We start from the raw sequence: 20,279 nt of genomic DNA on the forward strand, positions 1-20,279 counted from the left end.
CTGTTGTTTTGTCCTGGTTATGTAAATGCTATTTTCTGACTCCTATAAAACATACATGGAAAGGTAAAGAGAAACCACCATCTGAAACTGTTCCACCGCCTAGTCTGGGCTGGTGGACACACAGTAGGGCTGCATCATATAGGCAAAAACATTGATTTTCATTTTTTTGGGGGACGGGGATTAATTGTGCAGCCGTAATACACACACACACACACACACACACACACACACACACACACACACACACACACACACACACACACACACACACACACACACACACACACACACAGAGGAAGAGGAAGTACAGAGGAAGTACATCATAGAGTAGGAGCATCTATTTACGGTGCAGAGCGACGGTAAACTCAAGGAGGGATAAAACAAAGACTGTTGGGGGGAAATAGAGAAACAGAGAGAGGCAAAGATTCCTGCTCTCCTCTGGGCTTCTAGCAACAGAACACAGACGTGGAAGCACTTTAAATGACGTGGCGCTGAACCTAAACGGAACCTAAATATAATGATCATGTAAATACATGGGATTAAGTGCACTTGACGTAAAGTCGGACAAGAGGGAAGGCGATCGTAATGTTCCCTACAGGGCCACTGAATAAGTACAGTCTACTGAAACAGCCATGCAGGGACTCCACAGTGGACTACCGCAGGCTGTTCATCTCTCTCCTATTAGTTCAGCTTCAGCGGTGCGATTCAGACTCACGTGTCCACACTGTAATAGAGAGAGTAATGATTTTGCACAGAGACGTATTCGTGTAAACTACCAGATTGCGCATAATTAAACATCAGAACTATTGGAGACACTGAGGAACGTTGGGATGTCGTGTAGTTTATGACCGTTATAGGTTCTGCTGTCTGCAGCTGAAAAGGGACGAGACCTTTCCTCCAGCTTTTGAAGGTTTAAAGGTCATGTGTGGTTTGATGACACTGCCCTTCATCTGCCAAAACACACACGTCACGCACACACACACGCATGTGTGCACGCACACACACACAATCATTCACTCTGTCAGATGTCACTCACTATATGCCAGCGTGTCAGGAAAGGTGTCCTTTAATAAAGAGAGCACATCAAATTTCAGCTTACAAAAATATGGATTTCCAAAACGCATGTACAGTACAGTACACAGTAAAGTGAAAGACAGTGCCTATATTACCCAATCTATGGTCAAAGAGGTAGGTCATACCTATATACATGCATGCGGAATAACTTACACTATGACTGCATACATCAAGCTAAAAGCCACATTAAATCATAGTTTCTTTTTCTACACCTCTACGGGTTGAGTAAATGTCATCCAAAAAGAAACAATGTCCCCTTCCAATGGCATCAACTCTTAACGCAGCCACTCACTTTAAGTGGAGAAGAGAAGCTGAGGGAGTATCCCAAATGTCACCATATTCCCTATATAGTGCACTACTTTTGACCAGAGCCATATGGCCTACACATTTATTTTAATTCGATTTTATTTAACCAGGTAGGCTAGTTGAGAACAAGTTCTCATTTACAACTGCGACCTGGCCAAGATAAAGCATAGCAGTGTGAACAGAGAACAACACAGAGTTACACATGGAGTAAACAATAAACAAGTCAATAACACAGCAGGAAAAAAAGGAGTCTATATACATTGTGTGCAAAAGGCAGGAGGAGGTAGGCAATAAATAGGCCATAGGAGCGAATAATTCCAATTTAGTAGATTAACACTGGAGTGATAAATGATCAGATGAACATGTACAGGTAGAGATACTGGTGTGCAAAAGAGCAGAAAAGTAAATAAATAAATAAAAACAGTATGGGGATGAGGTAGGTAAATTGGATGGGCTATTTACAGATGGACTATGTACAGCTGCAGCGATCGGTTAGCTGCTCAGATAGCTGATGTTTAAAGTTGGTGAGGGAAATAAAAGTCTCCAACTTCAGTGATTTTTGCAATTCGTTCCAGTCACAGGCAGCAGAGAACTGGAAGGAAAGGCGGCCGAATGAAGTGTTGGCTTTGGGGATGATCAGTGAGATACACCTGCTGGAGCGTGTGCTACGGGTGGGTGTTGTTATCGTGACCAGTGAACTGAGATAAGGCAAAGTTTTACTTAGCATGGACTTATAGATGACCTGGAGCCAGTGGGTTTGGCAACGAATATGTAGCGAGGGCCAGCCGACTAGAGTATACAGGTCGCAGTGGTGGGTGGTATAAGGTGTTTTAGTAACAAAACGGATGGCACTATTATAAAATGCATCTAGTTTGCTAAGCAGAGTATTGGAAGCTATTTTGTAGATGGCATCGCCGAAGTCGAGGATCGGTAGGATAGTCAGTTTTACTAGGGTAAGGAAATAGGAAATAGGGTGCCATTTAGGATGCATACCCTAACGCTGGTCATCCAATTCCCTCTGACAGTAGAGTAGAACATTCTCCCCGCTTGACGAGAGACAGATGGGGCGTTACAGAGCAGAGCAGAACAAGCCGCAGTGTCACCAAGCCTTTTTATTTGCTGCAAATCCCAATATGTAGCCTCTCTCGAGGCACTCTCTGCCTGCCTAGGACAGCCATGATCCTAGTGTGACTGTCTCTGCCTGGCTAGGACAGACATGAATGATCCTAGTGTGATTGTCTCTGCCTGCCTAGGACAGACATGATCCTAGTGTGACTGCCTCTGCCTGGCTAGGACAGACATGAATGATCCTAGTATGATTGTCTCTGCCTGGCTAGGACAGACATGATCCTAGTGTGTCTGTCTCTGCCTGGCTAGGACAGACATGATCCTAGTGTGACTGTCTCTGCCTGGCGAGGAAAACATGATCCTAGTGTGACAGTCTCTGCCTGGCGAGGAAAGACATAATCCTAGTGTGATTGTCTCTGCCTGGCTAGGACAGACATGATCCTAGTGTGACTGTCTCTGCCTGGCTAGGACAGACATGATCCTAGTGTGACTGTCTCTGCCTGGCGAGGAAAACATGATCCTAGTGTGACAGTCTCTGCCTGGCGAGGAAAGACATGATCCTAGTGTGACTGTCTCTGCCTGGCTAGGACAGACATTATCCTAGTGTGACAGTCTCTGCCTGGCGAGGAAAGACATAATCCTAGTGTGACTGTCTCTGCCTGGCGAGGAAAGACATGATCCTAGTGTGACTGTCTCTGCCTGGCTAAGACAGACATGATCCTAGTGTGACTGTCTCTGCCTGGCTAGGACAGACATTATCCTAGTGTGACTGTCTCTGTCTGGCTAGGACAGACATTATCCTAGTGTGACTGTCTCTGCCTGGCTAGGACAGACATTATCCTAGTGTGACTGTCTCTGTCTGGCTAGGACAGACATTATCCTAGTGTGGTTATGTCTCAAATGAGACCCTATGTATTTCCCTGTGTAGTGCACTACTAACCAACATGAAACATTGGCTCAATTGTGTGGTAGCCAATATGAGCAGTGTTTCAAACAGACATTCCATGGGATAGAGATCATGTTGAACTGCATCCGTGGGCTAACGCTTCAGCATGACTGTTAGTATTTAAGCACCAAGGACAGAGAGAGCAGCGGTACAAATGCTTACAAACTGGTCACCTGGTATGCACGTTTAAGTTTGTTATAGTCATTGACAGGAATTCCTGCTTTTTGATGTCAGGAAGTGGTGAGAGGAGAGGAGATGTCTCAGTATATTATTCCTCAGAGGAGAGGAGAGGAGATGTCTCAGTATATTATTCCTCAGAGGAGAGGAGAGGAAAGGAGATGTCTCAGTATATTATTCCTCAGAGGAGAGGAGAGGAGATGTCTCAGTATATTATTCCCCAGAGGAGAGGAGAGGAGATGTCCTAGTATATTATTCCTCAGAGGAGAGGAGATGTCTCAGTATATTCTTCCTCAGAGGAGAGGAGATGTCTCAGTATATTATTCCTCAGAGGAAAGGAGAGTAGATGTCTCAGTATATTATTCCTCAGAGGAGAGGAGAGGAGATGTCTCAGTATATTATTCCCCAGAGGAGAGGAGGTGTCTCAGTATATTATTCCTCAGAGGAGAGGAGAGGAGATGTCTCAGTATATTATTCCTCAGAGGAGAGGAGAGGAGATGTCTCAGTATATTATTCCTCAGAGGAGAGGAGAGGAGATGTCTCAGTATATTATTCCTCAGAGGAGAGGAGAGGAGATGTCTCAGTATATTATTCCTCAGAGGAGAGGAGAGGAGATGTCTAAGTATATTATTCCTCAGAGGAGAGGAGAGGAGATGAGATGTCTCAGTATATTATTCCTCAGAGAGGAGAGGAGATGTCTCAGTATATTATTCCTCAGAGGAGAAGAGGTGTTTCAGTATATTATTCCTCAGAGGAGAGGAGAGGGGATGTCTCAGTATATTATTCCTCAGAGGAGAGGAGAGGAGATGTCTCAGTATATTATTCCCCAGAGGAGAGGAGATTAGAGGAGAGGAGATGTCTCAGTATATTATTCCTCAGAGGAGAGGAGAGGAAAGGAGATGTCTCAGTATATTATTCCCCAGAGGAGAAGAGAGGAGAGGAGAGGAGAGGAGAGGAGAGGAGAGGAGAGGAGAGGAGATGTCTCAGTATATTATTCCTCAGAGGAGAGGAGGTGTCTCAGTATATTATTCCTCAGAGGAGAGGAGGTGTCTCAGTATATTTTTCCTCAGAGGAGAGGAGAGGAAAGGAGATGTCTCAGTATATTATTCCTCAGAGGAGAGGAGAGGAGATGTCTCAGTATATTATTCCTCAGAGGAGAGGAGAGGAGATGTCTCAGTATATTATTCCTCAGAGGAGAGCAGAGGAGGTGTCTCAGTATATTATTCCTCAGAGGAGAGGAGAGGAGGTGTCTCAGTATATTATTCCTCAGAGGAGAGGAGAGGAGATGTCTCAGTATATTATTCCTCAGAGGAGAGGAGAGGAGATGTCTCAGTATATTATTCCTCAGAGGAGAGCAGAGGAGGTGTCTCAGTATATTATTCATCAGAGGAGAGGAGAGGTGTCTCAGTATATTATTCCTCAGAGGAGAGGAGAGGAGATGTCTGTCTCAGTATATTATTCCTCAGAGTAGAGGAGAGGAGAGGTATATTATTCCTCAGAGGAGAGGAGAGGAGATGTGTCCTCAGAGAGGAGGTGTCTCAGTATATTATTCCTCAGAGGAGAGGAGAGGAGATGTCTCAGTATATTATTCCTCAGAGGAGAGGAGGTGTCTCAGTATATTATTCCTCAGAGGAGAGGAGAGGAGATGTCTCAGTATATTATTCCGCAGAGGAGAGGAGAGGAGATGTCTCAGTATATTATTCCTCAGAGGAGAGGAGATGTCTCAGTATATTATTCCTCAGAGGAGAGGAGAGGAGGTGTCTCAGTATATTATTCCTCAGAGGAGAGGAGAGGAAAGGAGATGTCTCAGTATATTATTCCCCAGAGGAGAGGAGAGGGGATGTCTCAGTATATTATTCCTCAGAGGAGAGGAGAGGAGATGTCTCAGTATATTATTCCTCAGAGGAGAGGAGGTGTCTCAGTATATTATTCCTCAGAGGAGAGGAGAGGAGGTGTCTCAGTATATTATTCCTCAGAGGAGAGGATATGTCTCAGTATATTATTCCTCTGAGGAGAGGAGATGTCTCAGTATATTATTCCTCAGAGGAGAGGAGAGGAGGTGTCTCAGTATATTATTCCTCAGAGGAGAGCAGAGGAGGTGTCTCAGTATATTATTCCTCAGAGGAGAGGAGAGGAGGTGTCTCAGTATATTATTCCTCAGAGGAGAGGAGAGGATATGTCTCAGTATATTATTCCTCAGAGGAGAGGAGAGGAGATGTCTCAGTATATTATTCCTCAGAGGAGAGGAGAGGAGATGTCTAGGTATATTATTCCTCAGAGGAGAGCAGAGGAGGTGTCTCAGTATATTATTCATCAGAGGAGAGGAGAGGTGTCTCAGTATATTATTCCTCAGAGGAGAGGAGAGGAGATGTCTCAGTATATTATTCCTCAGAGGAGAGGAGAGGAGATGTCTCAGTATATTATTCCTCAGAGTAGAGGAGAGGAGATGTCTCAGTATATTATTCCTCAGAGGAGAGGAGAGGAGATGTCTCAGTATATTATTCCTCAGAGAGGAGGTGTCTCAGTATATTATTCCTCAGAGGAGAGGAGAGGAGATGTCTCAGTATATTATTCCTCAGAGGAGAGGAGAGATGTCTCAGTATATTATTCTGCAGAGGAGAGGAGATGAGATGTCTCAGTATATTATTCCTCAGAGAGGAGAGGAGATGTCTCAGTATATTATTCCTCAGAGGAGAGGAGAGGAGATGTCTCAGTATATTATTCCTCAGAGAAGAGTGAGAGGAGAGGAGATGAGATGTCTCAGTATATTATTCCTAAGAGGAGAGGAGAGGAGATGAGATGTCTCAGAGAGGAGAGGAGATGTCTCAGTATATTATTCCTCAGAGGAGAGGAGAGGAGATGTCTCAGTATATTATTCCTCAGAGGAGAGGAGAGGAGGTGTCTCAGTATATTATTCCTCAGAGGAGAGGAGAGGAGATGTCTCAGTATATTATTCCTCAGAGGAGAAGAGAGGAGGTGTCTCAGTATATTATTCCCCAGAGGAGAGGAGAGGAGATGTCCTAGTATATTATTCCTCAGAGGAGAGGAGATGTCTCAGTATATTCTTCCTCAGAGGAGAGGAGATGTCTCAGTATATTATTCCTCAGAGGAAAGGAGAGTAGATGTCTCAGTATATTATTCCTCAGAGGAGAGGAGAGGAGATGTCTCAGTATATTATTCCCCAGAGGAGAGGAGGTGTCTCAGTATATTATTCCTCAGAGGAGAGGAGAGGAGATGTCTCAGTATATTATTCCTCAGAGGAGAGGAGAGGAGATGTCTCAGTATATTATTCCTCAGAGGAGAGGAGAGGAGATGTCTCAGTATATTATTCCTCAGAGGAGAGGAGAGGAGATGTCTCAGTATATTATTCCTCAGAGGAGAGGAGAGGAGATGTCTAAGTATATTATTCCTCAGAGGAGAGGAGAGGAGATGAGATGTCTCAGTATATTATTCCTCAGAGAGGAGAGGAGATGTCTCAGTATATTATTCCTCAGAGGAGAAGAGGTGTTTCAGTATATTATTCCTCAGAGGAGAGGAGAGGGGATGTCTCAGTATAATATTCCTCAGAGGAGAGGAGAGGAGATGTCTCAGTATATTATTCCCCAGAGGAGAGGAGATTAGAGGAGAGGAGATGTCTCAGTATATTATTCCTCAGAGGAGAGGAGAGGAAAGGAGATGTCTCAGTATATTATTCCCCAGAGGAGAAGAGAGGAGAGGAGAGGAGAGGAGAGGAGAGGAGAGGAGAGGAGATGTCTCAGTATATTATTCCTCAGAGGAGAGGAGGTGTCTCAGTATATTATTCCTCAGAGGAGAGGAGGTGTCTCAGTATATTTTTCCTCAGAGGAGAGGAGAGGAAAGGAGATGTCTCAGTATATTATTCCTCAGAGGAGAGGAGAGGAGATGTCTCAGTATATTATTCCTCAGAGGAGAGGAGAGGAGATGTCTCAGTATATTATTCCTCAGAGGAGAGCAGAGGAGGTGTCTCAGTATATTATTCCTCAGAGGAGAGGAGAGGAGGTGTCTCAGTATATTATTCCTCAGAGGAGAGGAGAGGAGATGTCTCAGTATATTATTCCTCAGAGGAGAGGAGAGGAGATGTCTCAGTATATTATTCCTCAGAGGAGAGGAGAGGAGATGTCTCAGTATATTATTCCTCAGAGGAGAGGAGGTGTCTCAGTATATTATTCCTCAGAGGAGGAGAGGAGATGTCTCAGTATATTATTCCTCAGAGGAGAGGAGTGTCTCAGTATATTTTTCCTCAGAGGAGAGGAGAGGAAAGGAGATGTCTCAGTATATTATTCCTCAGAGGAGAGGAGAGGAGATGTCTCAGTATATTATTCCTCAGAGGAGAGGAGAGGAGATGTCTCAGTATATTATTCCTCAGAGGAGAGGAGAGGAGGGTGTCTCAGTATATTATTCCTCAGAGGAGAGGAGAGGAGATGTCTCAGTATATTATTCCTCAGAGGAGAGGAGAGGAGATGTCTCAGTATATTATTCCTCAGAGGAGAGGAGAGGAGATGTCTGTCAGAGGAGAGGAGGTGTCTCAGTATATTATTCCTCAGAGGAGAGGAGAGGAGATGTCTCAGTATATTATTCCTCAGAGGAGAGGAGAGGAGATGTCTCAGTATATTATTCCTCAGAGGAGAGGAGGAGATGTCTCAGTATATTATTCCTCAGAGGAGAGGAGAGGAGATGTCTCAGTATATTATTCCTCAGAGGAGAGGAGAGGAGGTGTCTCAGTATATTATTCCTCAGAGGAGAGTATATTATTCCTCAGAGAGGAGATGTCTCAGTATATTATTCCTCAGAGGAGAGGAGAGAGAGGGATGTCTCAGTATATTATTCCTCAGAGGAGAGGAGAGGAGATGTCTCAGTATATTATTCCTCAGAGGAGAGGAGGTGTCTCAGTATATTATTCCTCAGAGGAGAGGAGAGGAGATGTCTCAGTATATTATTCCTCAGAGGAGAGGAGAGATGTCTCAGTATATTATTCCTCAGAGGAGAGGAGAGGAGATGTCTCAGTATATTATTCCTCAGAGGAGAGGAGAGGAGATGTCTCAGTATATTATTCCTCAGAGGAGAGGAGAGGAGGTGTCTCAGTATATTATTCCTCAGAGGAGAGGAGAGGGATGTCTCAGTATATTATTCCTCAGAGGAGAGGAGAGGAGATGTCTCAGTATATTATTCCTCAGAGGAGAGCAGAGGAGATGTCTCAGTATATTATTCCTCAGAGGAGAGGAGAGGAGATGTCTCAGTATATTATTCCTCAGAGGAGAGGAGAGGAGATGTCTCAGTATATTATTCCTCAGAGAGGAGGTGTCTCAGTATATTATTCCTCAGAGGAGAGGAGAGGAGATGTCTCAGTATATTATTCCTCAGAGGAGAGGAGAGGAGAGGAGATGTCTCAGTATATTATTCCTCAGAGGAGAGGAGAGGAAAGGAGATGTCTCAGTATATTATTCCCCAGAGGAGAAGAGAGGAGAGGAGAGGAGAGGAGATTATTCCTCAGAGGAGAGAGAGAGAGGAGATGTCTCAGTATATTATTCCTCAGAGGAGAGGAGGTGTCTCAGTATATTATTCCTCAGAGGAGAGGAGGTGTCTCAGTATATTATTCCTCAGAGGAGAGGAGAGGAGGAGATGTCTCAGTATATTATTCCTCAGAGGAGAGGAGAGGAGATGTCTCAGTATATTATTCCTCAGAGGAGAGGAGAGGAGATGTCTCAGTATATTATTCCTCAGAGGAGAGCAGAGGAGGTGTCTCAGTATATTATTCCTCAGAGGAGAGGAGAGGATGTCTCAGTATATTATTCCTCAGAGGAGAGGAGAGGAGATGTCTCAGTATATTATTCCTCAGAGGAGAGGAGAGGAGATGTCTCAGTATATTATTCCTCAGAGGAGAGGAGAGGAGATGTCTCAGTATATTATTCCTCAGAGGAGAGGAGGTGTCTCAGTATATTATTCCTCAGAGGAGAGGAGAGGAGATGTCTCAGTATATTATTCCTCAGAGGAGAGGAGAGGAGAGAGTATATTATTCCGCAGAGGAGAGGAAAGGAGATGTCTCAGTATATTATTCCTCAGAGGAGAGGAGATGTCTCAGTATATTATTCCTCAGAGGAGAGGAGAGGAGATGTCTCAGTATATTATTCCTCAGAGGAGAGGAGAGGAGAGAGGAGAGGAGAGGGATGTCTCAGTATATTATTCCTCAGAGGAGAGGAGAGGAGATGTCTCAGTATATTATTCCTCAGAGGAGAGGAGAGGAGGTGTTTCAGTATATTATTCCTCAGAGGAGAGGAGAGGAGGTGTCTCAGTATATTATTCCTCAGAGGAGAGGAGAGGAGATGTCTCAGTATATTATTCCTCAGAGGAGAGGAGAGGAGATGTCTCAGTATATTATTCCTCAGAGGAGAGGAGAGGAGATGTCTCAGTATATTATTCCTCAGAGGAGAGGAGAGGAGATGTCTCAGTATATTATTCCTCAGAGGAGAGGAGGTGTCTCAGTATATTATTCCTCAGAGGAGAGGAGAGGAGATGTCTCAGTATATTATTCCTCAGAGGAGAGGAGAGGAGATGTCTCAGTATATTATTCCTCAGAGGAGAGGAGAGGAGATGTCTCAGTATATTATTCCTCAGAGGAGAGGAGAGGAGATGTCTCAGTATATTATTCCTCAGAGGAGAGGAGAGGAGATGTCTCAGTATATTATTCCTCAGAGGAGAGGAGGAGGTGTCTCAGTATATTATTCCTCAGAGGAGAGGAGAGGAGATGTCTCAGTATATTATTCCTCAGAGGAGGAGAGGAGATGTCTCAGTATATTATTCCTCAGAGGAGAGGAGAGGAGATGTCTCAGTATATTATTCCTCAGAGGAGAGGAGAGGAGATGTCTCAGTATATTATTCCTCAGAGGAGAGGAGAGAGATGTCTCAGTATATTATTCCTCAGAGGAGAGGAGAGGAGATGTCTCAGTATATTATTCCTCAGAGAGAGGAGAGGAGATGTCTCAGTATATTATTCCTCAGAGGAGAGGAGAGGAGATGTCTCAGTATATTATTCCTCAGAGGAGAGGAGAGGAGATGTCTCAGTATATTATTCCTCAGAGGAGAGGAGAGGAGATGTCTCAGTATATTAGAGAGGAGAGGAGATGTCTCAGTATATTATTCCTCAGAGGAGAGGAGAGATGTCTCAGTATATTATTCCTCAGAGAGGAGAGGAGATGTCTCAGTATATTATTCCTCAGAGGAGAGGAGAGGAGATGTCTCAGTATATTATTCCTCAGAGGAGAGGAGAGGAGATGTCTCAGTATATTATTCCTCAGAGGAGAGGAGAGGAGATGTCTCAGTATATTATTCCTCAGAGGAGAGGAGAGGAGATGTCTCAGTATATTATTCCTCAGAGGAGAGAGAGGAGGTGTCTCAGTATATTATTCCTCAGAGGAGAGGAGAGAGGAGATGTCTCAGTATATTATTCCTCAGAGGAGAGGAGAGGAGATGTCTCAGTATATTATTCCTCAGAGGAGAGGAGAGATTCCTCAGAGGAGAGGAGAGGAGATGTCTCAGTATATTATTCCTCAGAGGAGAGGAGAGGAGGTGTCTCAGTATATTATTCCTCAGAGGAGAGGAGAGGAGGTGTCTCAGTATATTATTCCTCAGAGGAGAGGAGAGGAGATGTCTCAGTATATTATTCCTCAGAGGAGAGAGAGAGGAGATGTCTCAGTATATTATTCCTCAGAGGAGAGGAGAGGAGATGTCTCAGTATATTATTCCTCAGAGGAGAGGAGAGGAGGTGTCTCAGTATATTATTCCTCAGAGGAGAGGAGAGGAGATGTCTCAGTATATTATTCCTCAGAGGAGAGGAGAGGAGATGTCTCAGTATATTATTCCTCAGAGGAGAGGAGAGGAGATGTCTCAGTATATTATTCCTCAGAGGAGAGCAGAGGAGGTGTCTCAGTATATTATTCCTCAGAGGAGAGGAGAGGAGGTGTCTCAGTATATTATTCCTCAGAGGAGAGGAGAGGAGATGTCTCAGTATATTATTCCTCAGAGGAGAGGAGAGGAGATGTCTCAGTATATTATTCCTCAGAGGAGAGGAGAGGAGATGTCTCAGTATATTATTCCTCAGAGGAGAGGAGGTGTCTCAGTATATTATTCCTCAGAGGAGAGGAGAGGAGATGTCTCAGTATATTATTCCTCAGAGGAGAGGAGAGGAGATGTCTCAGTATATTATTCCTCAGAGGAGAGGAGAGGAGATGTCTCAGTATATTATTCCTCAGAGGAGAGGAGATGTCTCAGTATATTATTCCTCAGAGGAGAGGAGAGGAGGTGTCTCAGTATATTATTCCTCAGAGGAGAGGAGAGGAGATGAGTATATTATTCCCCAGAGGAGAGGAGATGTCTCAGTATATTATTCCTCAGAGGAGAGGAGAGGAGATGTCTCAGTATATTATTCCTCAGGAGAGGAGTTGTCTCAGTATATTATTCCTCAGAGGAGAGGAGAGGAGGTGTCTCAGTATATTATTCCTCAGAGGAGAGGAGATGTCTCAGTATATTATTCCTCTGAGGAGAGGAGATGTCTCAGTATATTATTCCTCAGAGGAGAGGAGAGGAGGTGTCTCAGTATATTATTCCTCAGAGGAGAGCAGAGGAGGTGTCTCAGTATATTATTCCTCAGAGGAGAGGAGAGGAGGTGTCTCAGTATATTATTCCTCAGAGGAGAGGAGAGGATATGTCTCAGTATATTATTCCTCAGAGGAGAGGAGAGGAGATGTCTCAGTATATTATTCCTCAGAGGAGAGGAGAGGAGATGTATCAGTATATTATTCCTCAGAGTAGAGGAGAGGAGATGTCTCAGTATATTATTCCTCAGAGGAGAGGAGAGGAGATGTCTCAGTATATTATTCCTCAGAGAGGAGGTGTCTCAGTATATTATTCCTCAGAGGAGAGGAGAGGAGATGTCTCAGTATATTATTCCTCAGAGGAGAGGAGAGATGTCTCAGTATATTATTCTGCAGAGGAGAGGAGATGAGATGTCTCAGTATATTATTCCTCAGAGAGGAGAGGAGATGTCTCAGTATATTATTCCTCAGAGGAGAGGAGAGGAGATGTCTCAGTATATTATTCCTCAGAGAGGAGGTGTCTCAGTATATTATTCCTCAGATGAGAGGAGATGAGATGTCTCAGTATATTATTCCTAAGAGGAGAGGAGAGGAGATGAGATGTCTCAGTATATTATTCCTCAGAGAGGAGAGGAGATGTCTCAGTATATTATTCCTCAGAGGAGAGGAGAGGAGATGTCTCAGTATATTATTCCTCAGAGGAGAGGAGAGGAGGTGTCTCAGTATATTATTCCTCAGAGGAGAGGAGAGGAGATGTCTCAGTATATTATTCCTCAGAGGAGAGGAGAGGAGGTGTCTCAGTATATTATTCCTCAGAGGAGAAGAGGAGATGTCTCAGTATATTATTCCTCAGAGTAGAGGAGAGGAGATGTCTCAGTATATTATTCCTCAGAGGAGAGGAGAGGAGATGTCTCAGTATATTATTCCTCAGAGAGGAGGTGTCTCAGTATATTATTCCTCAGAGGAGAGGAGAGGAGATGTCTCAGTATATTATTCCTCAGAGAGGAGAGGAGATGTCTCAGTATATTATTCCTAAGAGGAGAGGAGAGGAGATGAGATGTCTCAGTATATTATTCCTCAGAGAGGAGAGGAGATGTCTCAGTATATTATTCCTCAGAGGAGAGGAGAGGAGATGTCTCAGTATATTATTCCTCAGAGAGGAGGTGTCTCAGTTTATTATTCCTCAGATGAGAGGAGATGAGATGTCTCAGTATATTATTCCTAAGAGGAGAGGAGAGGAGATGAGATGTCTCAGTATATTATTCCCCAGAGGAGAGGAGATGTCTCAGTATATTATTCCTCAGAGGAGAGGAGATGTCTCAGTATATTATTCCCCAGAGGAGAGGAGATGTCTCAGTATATTATTCCCCAGAGGAGAGGAGATGTCTCAGTATATTATTCCTCAGAGAGGAGAGGAGATGTCTCAGTATATTATTCCTCAGAGGAGAGGAGATGTCTCAGTATATTATTCCTCAGAGGAGAGGAGAGGAGGTGTCTCAGTATATTATTCCTCAGAGGAGAGGAGAGGAGATGTCTCAGTATATTATTCCTCAGAGGAGAAGAGGAGATGTCTCAGTATATTATTCCTCAGAGTAGAGGAGAGGAGATGTCTCAGTATATTATTCCTCAGAGGAGAGGAGAGGAGATGTCTCAGTATATTATTCCTCAGAGAGGAGGTGTCTCAGTATATTATTCCTCAGAGGAGAGGAGAGGAGATGTCTCAGTATATTATTCCTCAGAGAGGAGAGGAGATGTCTCAGTATATTATTCCTCAGAGGAGAGGAGAGGAGATGTCTCAGTATATTATTCCTCAGAGGAGAGGAGAGGAGGTGTCTCAGTATATTATTCCTCAGAGGAGAGGAGAGGAGATGTCTCAGTATATTATTCCTCAGAGGAGAAGAGGTGTTTCAGTATATTATTCCTCAGAGGAGAGGAGAGGGGATGTCTCAGTATATTATTCCTCAGAGGAGAGGAGAGGAGATGTCTCAGTATATTATTCCTCAGAGGAGAGGAGAGGAAAGGAGATGTCTCAGTATATTATTCCCCAGAGGAGAGGAGATTAGAGGAGAGGAGATGTCTCAGTATATTATTCCCCAGAGGAGAGGAGAGGAGAGGAGAGGAGATGTCTCAGTATATTATTCCTCAGAGGAGAGGAGGTGTCTCAGTATATTATTCCTCAGAGGAGAGGAGGTGTCTCAGTATATTATTCATCAGAGGAGAGGAGAGGAGAAGGAGATGTCTCAGAGGAGAGAGGAGATGTCTCAGTATATTATTCCTCAGAGGAGAGGAGAGGAGATGTCTCAGTATATTATTCCTCAGAGAGGAGAGGAGAGGATGTCTCAGTATATTATTCCTCAGAGGAGAGGAGAGGAGGTGTCTCAGTATATTATTCCTCAGAGGAGAGGAGAGAGGTGTCTCAGTATATTATTCCTCAGAGGAGAGGAGAGGAGATGTCTCAGTATATTATTCCTCAGAGGAGAGGAGAGGAGATGTCTCAGTATATTATTCCTCAGAGGAGAGGAGAGGAGATGTCTCAGTATATTATTCCTCAGAGGAGAGGAGAGGAGATGTCTCAGTATATTATTCCTCAGAGGAGAGGAGGTGTCTCAGTATATTATTCCTCAGAGGAGAGGAGAGGAGATGTCTCGGTATATTATTCCTCAGAGGAGAGGAGAGGAGATGTCTCGGTATATTATTCTTCAGAGGAGAGGGGAGGAGATGTCTCAGTATATTATTCCTCAGAGGAGAGGAGAGGAGATGTCTCAGTATATTATTCCTCAGAGGAGAGGAGAGGGGGTGTCTCAGTATATTATTCATCAGAGGAGAGGAGATGTCTCAGTATATTATTCCTCAGAGGACAGGACACTTTCCCTGCTCCTTCAAAAGATAAATAAATTACATCATTTACAGGAAGAGGGTGAGTCAGCAGACGTACTGCTAGGATGCTCTAGTCAGGGAGAAGCACAGAGAGGCTTTAGGGCTTTAGTCTAGAGAGGTATTAAGATTGCAGAGGCTTTAGGGCTGTAGTCAAGAGAGGTATTAAGAGTGCAGAGGCTTTAGGGCTGTAGTCAAGAGAGGTATTAAGGGCACATGGAGGGTTTGGGCTTTAGTCTAGAGAGGTATTAAGAGCACATGGAGGGTTTAGGGCTGTAATCTAGAGAGGTATTAAGAGCATATGGAGGGTTTAGGGCTTTAGTCTAGAGAGGTATTAAGAGCATATGGAGGGTTTAGGGCTGCAGTCTATAGAGATATTAAGAGCATACGGAGGGTTTAGGGCTTTAGTCTAGAGAGGTATTAAGAGCACATGGGAGGGTTTAGGGCTTTAGTCTAGAGAGATATTAAGAGCATACGGAGGGTTTAGGGCTTTAGTCTAGAGAGGTATTAAGAGCACATAGGAGGGTTTAGGGCTGTAATCTAGAGAGTTATTTAGAGCACATAGGAGGGTTTAGGGCTGTAGTCTAGAGAGTTATTTAGAGCACATTGGAGGGTTTAGGGCTGTAGTCTAGAGAGTTATTTAGAGCACATAGGAGGGTTTAGCGCTGTAATCTAGAGAGTTATTTAGAGCACATAGGAGGGTTTAGCGCTGTAATCTAGAGAGTTATTTAGAGCACATAGGAGGGTTTAGGGCTGTAATCTAGATAGTTATTTACAGCACATAGGAGGGTTTAGCGCTGTAATCTAGAGAGTTATTTAGAGCACATAGGAGGGTTTAGCGCTGTAATCTAGAGAGTTATTTAGAGCACATAGGAGGGTTTAGCGCTGTAATCTAGATAGTTATTTAGAGCACATAGGAGGGTTTAGGGCTGTAGTCTAGAGAGGTATTAAGAGCACATGGAGGGTTTGGGCTCTTTCCAACAGACAAACACAGACACACTCAGGGATGCCTGGTCAAGCAGTCAAACACAGTCTATGGTCTTCATCCAAAGATGGTGGTTGGTGGTAACAGTAGTGATGGAATGGTTCTTAAATCAGCCCCGCTACAAGGTGGGCCCGGTTGAAAACATGGCAGTTCAAACCCGCAGGTTGGTATTGGTTTCCACAGAGAGGCAGACTGTCTGAGACGTCGTCATCCCATGTCATCCCATGTGCTTTCTCTCTTCTCTGTCTTCTCTCTCTCTCTCTCCTTCTCTCACACCCTCTCTCTGTTTTAGGTTTGTCCTCGTCTCAGAGCGAGAGAGAGAGAGAGAGAGAGCGTGAGAGTGTGAGAGAGAGTGTGCGAGAGAGTGAGAGAGAGAGAGAGCGAGAGTGCGAGAGAGTGAGAGAAAGAAGAGAGAGAGAGAGAGAAGAGAGAAAGCACAGGGGAGGACATCAGATTACATCATGTACCATGTAAGTGATATTAGCCTCTCGATATATTGATGATCAACCAGAGTCGTTTCCTGGAATCTCCAATATGACAGAAAGTAAACAATACCACAGACAATAACAGACTTGTGGCGTCTTAGGTGTGTGTGTGTGACGTGTGTGTGTGTGTGTCATTATAACATTGCTACAGTAAACTGGGTCTGTTTTAGTCCCAGTATTCACTCCGATTCTCATCACAGACAGATGTTCCAGTCATTCAGAAGCCTCTAACCACTTACACTCACTCATTGTCCAGGTGTTACATAGAAATCTGTCCACCCAAGAAATCTGTGCCACTCACTCATTGTCCAGGTGTTACATAGAAATCTGTGCCACTCACTCATATAGTCCTACAGTACTCTTCAGGCATCACTAAGAAATCTGTTCCACTGTTTTGTGTCCTACTTTCAGAGAGATCCTGCTGACACAGTACCTTAGGGCCATCTCCGTCACCCACTCAACTTAGAAAAATAAAATACTACCTTTATTGGCCCAATAGTTACATCATTAAAGGCTAAAACCTCACTACTTGAACGTACCTAGAAAGTTAAAAACTAAGCCCCCTCCTCGTCCACTGTACATAGAACCCTCTGATGCCCCCCACAGTCCAGTGTGAGCCGAGCCCGCCCCAGCAGCACAGCTCAGCACCCTAGTGAACCACGCTCTCACAAGCTGGCAGAGGTCAGCACTCTGATCACCCGACCTAGTGAACCACGCTCTCACAAGCTGGCAGAGGTCAGCACTCTGATCACCCGACCTAGTGAACCACGCTCTCACAGGCTGGCAGAGGTCAGCACTCTGATCTGGATAAGTGGGTTGTGAAAATGTGGCTCCTCCATTATCCATGCCCCTGGCTTTGAAACATCTCTGTGAACACTCAAAGCGCAGGAAGCTGTCACCCTGGACCCAATGTCCACCAGCCCTTGGCCCCCCTCATGCAAACGGGAGGTGTAACGCTCCAAGAAAGAGAGAGAGAGAGAATTGTTTGTCATTTAGCGGACACTGATCCAGAGCGACTCATGGTAGTGAGTGCATATGTAGCACATGGGGATGTGTGAAACGTACTCCTCAGCCTTAAGGTGTCCCGCTTGCGTCGCCTCCTTAGCTAGCTTTTTAGGTGTCGCGATCAGCTAAGACGCTTGACGGAGGATGGTCACGTGAGTTTGTGAGACAGAGGTCCCGAGTTGGAGCCAGATATGGGCCAAATCGCAAGGACGTGTTACTCGCTAAGCAAGCAGCGCGAAATGCGCTACCAACTGAGCCACACGGGACTGGACCACGGAGACTGACTAAGAGACGGCACCCCGCGGAGGGAGACAGACTGTCTGCTCCTCTGAGACAGACTGTCTGCTCCTCTGACAGAGGCTCTCTCAGTCTTTATTATCCCATAGGATACCACGGTCTGCAGAGAGGATGGCAGGGAAAGTAGCTTTGCTGATTACTATAATCACAGACTATTTGACTTTCTCCCAACCTCGCTCTCTCTCTTTCCCTCACAGCCAGCCTGACAGAGAAGAATGGGAGAGATATTAGCTTTTTGAAATTGGTTCTTGCACTTTGCCTGTTATACAGTCCTCCTCTATCTCCCTCCCTCTTCCATTTCTCTTTATCTCTCCTTTTTGTGTCTTTAGACAACTACTCTAAGAGACCAGTAATGGGCCGTACCTCTGAGTTTCACGCACTGTCCCTCCCCGTAGAGCTAGCCAGTGTTGTGGACTAGCCAGTGCCAAGGATTCACATAGCTTTCTGCTGAGGTATCAACAGACCAAACAACACACATCAACCAAAGGGCTCGAATGAAAGTGACCTACGAGCTTTATTTGATCTATGTTACATAAGTGGACACTCACATACACACAGCAGTATTCAGCAACCGTTCTCACAGGCAGGCGTTTCCCAAGACAATAGACGGATTCACCATTACTGCCCTGTCTGTCTACCCTTCTTCACTCGTCGGTTCTCTTCACAACGGACAGACAGTAGCCTTTCCCCCGTCCCCTCTCCCTCAGACGGACTCCTCTTGACACACTCATTAACAGGGGCGATGTCATCATTAGCAGCTCTTTGAGCTCACACAGGGCCATGCTCTGGCACAGTGACACCCTGTGAAATGCTCCATTTCACGCCATCACGGATCTGTCAGGAGCCATCTGACCCGTGCCAGACTAGCACAGCACCTGTGGAGAGAAACACTGGTCGACGGCCCTGGACACACACACACACTCTCTTCTACCCCCTAGTATGCACGATGCAGGATTTCATTCCGGCCCAGCTCTAAAACACACCCGATTCAACTACTGTAACTAAGGTCTTGATAATTATGGAATGCTTGAATCAGGGTGCTGGGCTAGAACAAATACCTGCACTTCCTATAACTCTCCCAGGACACGGGTTGGTGACCACAGCTGTCATATCTTAGCGTCGCCACACTAAACTCACAGCATGGGGCCCAGTTCGATCAATATGAAGGACATATCACTGTTAGTTAATTGACTTTTCTCCTGCCTGGTCAGTGACAGTGGGGGACCTCTGGACTGGAGTAATCAGACTATAGCTGCCCCCCCCCCGTGGGCAAGAGGAGGTGGGCTGGAGGGAGGGGATTGGAGTGGTGTGGGGCTTCAAGGACAATTCATTCTGTAGACATTGCACTGTACATGTAACTGCCAAACTAAATGAAACACTTGAGTAAACGAGGGATACAAAGTATATTGAAAGCAGGTGAGTCCACACACGTGTGGTTCCTGAGTTAATTAACATCCCATCATGCTTAGGGTCATGCCCAGTTGCCCATTATCTTGACTACCATGACTATAAGAAGAGATCTCAGTGACTTTGAAATAGGGATCTCAAAAGGAAACACCACCATTGCAAACCAATTGAACACTTATGGGAGATTCTGGAGCGGCGCCTGAGACAGAGTTTTCCACCACCATCAACAAAACACCAAATTATGGAATTTCTCATGGAAGAACGGTGTCACATCTCTCCAATAGAGTTCCAGACACTTGTAGAATCTATGACAAGGTGCATTGAAGCAGTTCTGGCTCGTGGCGGCCCAACGCCCTTTTAAGACACTTTAATGTTGGTGTTTCCTTTACTTTGGCAGTTATCTGTATATATATGCGTCTCGCATACACAGTGTTATGTATTGTATCCATCTCCTTCTCTGTAGGGGTGTCTCTAATGAGAAACAGCTGGAGCCCCCCCCCCTCCCCCCACAACAGGCCTCTGTAGTCCCACTGCCAGTAGGCTAACAACTCTACATAGCACAGTGTCGCCATTCTCCATCCGTGTGTACAGCGTCCTCCCTATCATCAAACCCCCATAAGTCAACAGGTAATCACGCAAACACATAACATGAATAAAAATTACCTATCTATCAGATGAGGTGTTTTTGCAGGTTAACTCGCATCAAACACTTTGCATGAGCCTCAGAATCAAATCAGCACAATACACCTTATCCTAGCGTGCTCTGTTTGTATGCCCCTCTAACTGTGTCCCGATGAGCTGAGTTAGAGAGTTCGCTAGCTAAGGGTTAGCAGCACCTGGCTCAGCAGCCTTAAACAGACACTAATCAATACAGGGCCCAGGAGGGCTGCAGACGTGGGAGACCCAGTGAGCTTTGAAGAAGGAACCCCACTGCAGCACAACACAGGCCTTTTGAAGTACACCCTCTCTGGAAGGTAACCTTGGGTTGGGTGGACAGGACCAGGAGCAGAACAGGAGATAGGCTGGGAGGCAGGGTGGGTAGCTTCCTC

At 45.0% G+C, this 20,279-nt stretch overlaps 1 protein-coding gene across 1 annotated transcript in view; it reads right to left on the bottom strand.

The window, feature by feature from the left end:
- The window catches only part of LOC139379344 (protein bicaudal D homolog 1-like), a 41,925-nt gene that overhangs the window by 6,895 nt on the left and 14,751 nt on the right, over positions 1-20,279 (bottom strand). The gene's annotated exons all lie outside the window — the stretch shown is intronic.

This window comes from Oncorhynchus clarkii, chromosome 21 (genome assembly GCF_045791955.1).
Source record: "Oncorhynchus clarkii lewisi isolate Uvic-CL-2024 chromosome 21, UVic_Ocla_1.0, whole genome shotgun sequence".
Lineage (NCBI taxonomy): Eukaryota > Metazoa > Chordata > Actinopteri > Salmoniformes > Salmonidae > Oncorhynchus > Oncorhynchus clarkii.